Below are 6000 nucleotides of genomic sequence, written 5' to 3' on the forward strand. Positions count from 1 at the left end.
CTCTATTATGCAGGGAGTTCCTCTGCTTTGGGTTTTGTGTTTAGTTACTTTTTAGACATTGGGGTGTAATTTGATCAGTCGTCTTCAAAAGATCAGTAAAATGAAAGTGTGTTTTCACTGTAAACAACATGAGCAACATATCTCAAGGAGTCTATTTTATGCTAGGCTGTAACTCAGGGCTTGTCTGGACAAGCTTGATAACGTGGCAAAGTTGGCTAATGTGGGACATTTCACCGTTAATGCCAGTGAGCAGCAATCACATATTTATGCCTCTGTGTGTTTTCTATAAATGTGATTTGGTTTCATGATTATTTGTTGATTACTTGTGGTTTTGCTCATTTGAAAGCATGAAGGGTGCTGACATTTGTTGTTGTCAGTTGAGTAATTTGCCTAATTCTTCCTGAACATCTTATTTATATTTGTTTAGGGTTGCAACTCGGGCTGAGAAATATATCGATTTCATGATATGAGACTAGATATTGTCTTAGATTTATATATTGTAATATCATAAGTGTTGTCTTGTACTGGTTTTACAGGCTGCATTACAGTAAAATTATGTAATTTTCTGAACTTACCAAGCTGTTCTAGCTGCCCAGTTATCTGTCTTTAGCACTTAGTCATTATATCCACATAACTGCCGATTATATATCAAAAATATTTTTTTCAAGTACAAATAGTCAACATAAGAATATCACAGCAATATCTACATCAGTATTTAGTCAAAAATATTGTGACATTTGCCCAGCCCTAGCTGCATCTCACTTTTGTTTTCCATTTTTGCTTGTCCTGTTGGGGGGGGGCTGAAGCCTATCCCAGCTGACTTTGGACAGGTCACCAGACTATCACAGGGCTGACACATAGAGACAGACAACCATTCACGCACACATTTACACCTACGGACAATTTAGAGTCACCAATTAACTTGCATGTCTTTGGACTGTGGGAGGAAGCTGGAGCACCTGGAGAAAACCCACGCTGACATGAGGAAAACATGCAAACTTCACATAGAAGGGCTCCCCCACCCCGGGTTCGAACCAGGAACCCTCTTGCTGTGAGGCGACAATGCTAAATTAAAGCTACCCAATATACTTAACAGCTTAGCTTAGCTATCTTAACTTTCTGTGAACTGTCTGTAGTAAAAATAAAACTTCACACACATAAAATCAGAGCCTCCTGCTCAAGACACAAATACACAGGATCCTGTATGCCCACACATCAACAGCTACTTTCACCAATCTGGTTTTTAGATTAGATTTGGACATGTAAATGATGATCAATTATCTTTAAAGGTGGTTGATAGCGTAAACAGACTCACTGTAGCTACGTACTTTTTGGTGGTGCGGCTATTCATTTCTCAGTCTACTTTGACCCTGCTTTTCTTTCAAGTAAAGGCCTTGGCATGCCTAATTATTAATTCATATGGCTAAATATACTAAAATGGAGTGACCACAACTACTTAACCATCCCTGAAAATAGGGCTGCAACTAACGATTATTTTCATTGTCGACTAATCTGTCGATTATTTCTTTGATTAGTCGACTAATCATTTTATCGAAAAATGCGTTAAAATGTTGAAAAATGTCGGTCTGTCTCTCCAAAACCCCAAAATGATGTCATCTAATGTCTTGTTTCGTATTCATGCCAAAGGGTTTTAGTTCACCGTCATGGGAGAGTGTGTAAAGCTGCCAATATTTGAACGTAAGAAGCTGCAATAAGAGTATTTTGAGGTTTTTATATAGTGCTTTTCTATGAAAAATGACTCAAACCAATTAGTCAACTGCTAAAATAGTCACTGATTATTTTAATAGTCGATTAGTCATCGATTAGTCGATTGATCGTTGAAGTCCTATGTGACAATTTTTGAAATTTCAATTTCAAAATTCAATTTATTTTTTTTTAACCCATCCTATGCAACAGCTTTACTACAGCCAGCTACTCTTCAGGTTGCACAAACAGATGGTTTCTAAGCCCTGGAGTCTGGACATAAAGCTGCCACCAACATTTATGTTGCATCTAATAATTAAAGACAATGTATTTCTAATTTAGAAATGTAACTTTTAATTGCTAAATCCAAAAAAGAATCAAATGGCTGTTATTAACTTTAAGAAATTGCCCTTTTTGTTGAATAATAACTGTCTAGTCCCTTTTTCCTGCATATGCTGATTGTCTGCGGTCGTTGTGCTGTTTTAATTACCTGCTCTTCTCCTAATAATCCTTTAAATTCTGTCCTTCAGATCAGACAAAACAGTATGAGGTTCTTACAATGCAGAGGCACTGCAGTAAACACCAATTTGGTCAGGCTCATAATGCTCATAATATTCAGTTTCTGCCTTGTTTTTAAACTTGTTGGAAGAGAATTACTTCACAAATTATTATTATTATTATATCCTTGCAGGTCAAAAGTTCCATGTCTGCACACCTGCAACAGAGTTATGAGTGGACATGATGTTGTTTGTTGAAGGTGAGACCTTAAAAAAAATAAGACAACCGGGATAAACAATTGAGCTGCATGTAACATCTATGACATTGCAATCAAGTGTGACTGAATAGGATGTGAATTAACACCAGTGTGAATTATTAAGGTAATTGGAAAAGATTAGGATGTTAATCAAAGCGGATGTAACAGTGGAGCATCCCAGACACAATTAAAGAGCCTGATACTGAACACGGAAAACACATCTCACTCATGAAGCTGTCTGCCAAGGTGGGGAAAGCAGGTAAATGTTGGCTGTTGGCTGTTTGTCCACAGATTAGATGACCTTATAAGAACTACTGGATGATGCAGTTCCTCTGGTTTATAGCAGCTATTACACCATGGTGGGAGCCAACAGCAATGATTGTACCACCGAAACATTAAGACATGTTTTTTAATCTTTAAAATAGTCTTTACATGAGGTATTCCCCCAATATTTTTAATGCTATTGCCACGTTCTTCTCTGTCATCTAAGCAAGTAAAACAAATCTGCATGGAAATATACGAGCACAAACTAACACAGAGTAAAGTGGTGGTTATACGAGGTCGATCCTTTCACGCTTCCGGCCAGTTGACCACAATACTGCCAAACAGTGACCAGCGAAATTCCACAGAGACTGGACGTGTTTCAGCAGAGTTCAGTATCAAAGAGTGTTTTCATCTGATTTAAGTAGAATTCTTTATCATGCTTGTTTTTTGATAACTGAAATGTCTCTGTCAGTCACCGAATCCAACCGTATATCATCTTAATAACTGTCTTCTTGCCTAAAACATAGCGCCGTTTTGAACTACATGAACAACAGACCAAGTGTTAGCTAGGCTTGCTAAACCTTCCACACACGGGTTTAGTTGTAAAGCTGTGTTACAAGTAAGCCGCCTATTTTTGCACTTTCAACTTGAAATAATGTCCTTAATTAAATGAGACACACGTTCTATTTTAATTTGCCAGGTATCTTATTGACACACAATTTCACAGTCTTGTCAATATTCATACATTCAACACTGATATTTTGACATGTGGATCTATGTTACCCAATTTATGTGCATCTATGAGTCCAACCATTGGACATGGATGACTAACAGATGGATGGATACCTGTGCAGATACCTATCCATCCCCTGACATAGATCGAGAGATAGATATGTATATCCATCAATCAATCACAAGTTAAAAGAGTAAAACATATAATATCCACACATACTATGTATCTGTCTATGTGTTCATCTGTCCATTCATGAAGCAGATGTGTGGATATCCATCATAGATAGATCCATGAACAGTATCAACCTATAGTGTACAGATAGAATTGCATTGAATTAATTGCGTTAAATGGACTTTTTCAGCAAGTGTTAAATAACTAGCTAACCCTCTGCCTTTTACAAATGACCCCACCCATGGGGTACGCCGTAACATTTTACTTCCACCACTTTCTGGTGCATACGTAGAAGAAACATAAGTCCTAGAAAAAACATCAGTTGTTCATTTGTGGCAGAGATATGCATGTTGTTAGAATAAAACAAAACAGCTGTAATAACATTTAGCCCAAACTACAGTATGTTAGGTTGTGCCCCACTCTCCCCTACGTTTCTAAAAAAGCAAGGTGATATTTTAAACTATATGCTTTCAGTTTGTTCTACAATTTACTGTATCAGTGAACAATTAATTTCCCTTTGGATCACATCACTGTGACTCAAACAGCCCTCTCTCTCAAGGACAGGACCTGCAGAAGTAAAACCATTTCTGTCATGTGATCTGTGTCTGGTAGCTCACCACACACACACAGACACACTCTCTCTCACACACACACACACGCACACGCACAGGCAAGGGACACAGTAAACACTGCAAGAGCATGACACAAGTTTGTGTTAACATTAGTTGCACCATCCATGGGACACATTCAGCCACGGTCTGCATGTCAGCCTGAGCAGCTGTAAGGTGACTGTACAGGCAGTCAGCCATGTAATCAGGAACAATGCGCTGGTCAGTAGCCACAATGCACAGGTGACTTCAAGCTGCACACCACAGTCTGTAAGCACGAAATTAGGCCGATGTAATCGCATCAAATATGCCAGTCATTGTGGCTTTGATAGCAGCAGACCCTGGCTATTACAGCAGCCCAGCTTAGCCCATAATATAATGTTGGGTAATAAATACAGCCAACGCCACAAACTGTAGCTGTGCCTCTAACGGGTTACACACACCGGTCAGCGGCTTCATGTCACATCCAGTGGCTCATTAATTCAAATGTATTCAAGCAGCAGTGTTTGCGGACACAGATTGAAAACACAACACATCAGCTAGGCTGTAATGTACCAGCTAAGTTAGCTTAGCTAGCGACCAGCTGATCGCACTAGCCAGCATCTGACCGACAACTGTCAAGCTAAACGGTGACGGTGGCCTTCAATAAATACACAGCAAATAAAGAAGCTGCTTTGCGTTTTAATATTAAGACTGGACACCTTATGTGTTTCTGGACGTCACTGCTGACATGCTAACATTAGCTTTAAAGCCGCCGTGGTTGAAAACTGCCCGTTAACGCGAGCCGAGATGGACATTCCTGTCTCTGTTAGCTAACTCGCATGCTAGGCGGCTAGCAGCGCAGTGCTAGCTAGCCGCTCCACAGACCACTGGGTCTTTCCGTGTCTTCCCAATCCACTCACCTCTAAACAGCAAAATCCTTCGGCTAGAAAGTCGATGATAACCTCCAATGTGTCAGTGAAGTGGGGCACTCCTTGCATATCCATATGTCACAAACGATGCATTACTCCAAAGTGGTCACTGCTTCCTCTCCTTCCTTTTGGTAGCCATCTTTCGACATGAAGCTTTCCACAGAGCCAGGAGCTCGCGCTGATTTTGCTCCAAAGCATCCTCACTGCTCCGACTGGAGCCGCGTCTCAGAGACACACGCGACATCTGTTGGACGACTGGAGGAACACACTTCATTTAAAAAACAAACACTTAAAATATATATTTAATAATAATAACAATGATGATGATAACAAAACAATAAAGGGTTCAAGCAAATAAAATTAGGCAATTTCAAGAAATACAAGCCAAGTTTGCAACTAATTGCCCTGTAGCTTGCACTGAGTTATATCAAATCAAATAATTAGAATAATACAAATACATAAATTAAAATAATAATAATAATAATAATAATAACACTTAATTTATAAAGTTCTTTAGTTACAAAGTGCTTTACACAGTTGACACTGGATTTAAAATAATGCAGGATTTTAAACAAATAAAATTAGGCAATTTTAAGTAATACAAAGAATAATACAATAAATTACAATAAAAATAAAATAAAACAAAATAAAATAAAGATAAAGTACCATCACTGAGACATACAAGCAAAGTTGGCAAGTAATTGCCCTGTAGCTTGCACTGAGGTATATCAAATCAAATAATTAGAATACGACAAATACATAAATTAAACTAATAATAACACTTCATTTTTTTTAAGTGCATTAGTTACAAAGTGCTTTACACAGCTGATCCTGGATTTAAAACAATGCAGGATT

At 38.4% G+C, this 6000-nt stretch overlaps 1 protein-coding gene across 2 annotated transcripts in view; it reads right to left on the reverse strand.

Annotated features, from left to right (window-relative positions):
* The window catches only part of wdfy3 (WD repeat and FYVE domain containing 3), a 162962-nt gene extending 157655 nt beyond the window's left edge, over nt 1-5307 (reverse strand). For both annotated transcript variants that reach the window (XM_078170469.1, XM_033620534.2), the window contains exon 1: nt 5137-5307. The gene's annotated coding sequence lies outside the window, so the exon portion shown is untranslated. The remainder of the gene's footprint in view (nt 1-5136) is intronic.
* Between the last annotated feature and the right edge of the window lie 693 nt (nt 5308-6000).

This window comes from Epinephelus lanceolatus, chromosome 9, assembly GCF_041903045.1.
Source record: "Epinephelus lanceolatus isolate andai-2023 chromosome 9, ASM4190304v1, whole genome shotgun sequence".
Taxonomy (NCBI): domain Eukaryota; kingdom Metazoa; phylum Chordata; class Actinopteri; order Perciformes; family Serranidae; genus Epinephelus; species Epinephelus lanceolatus.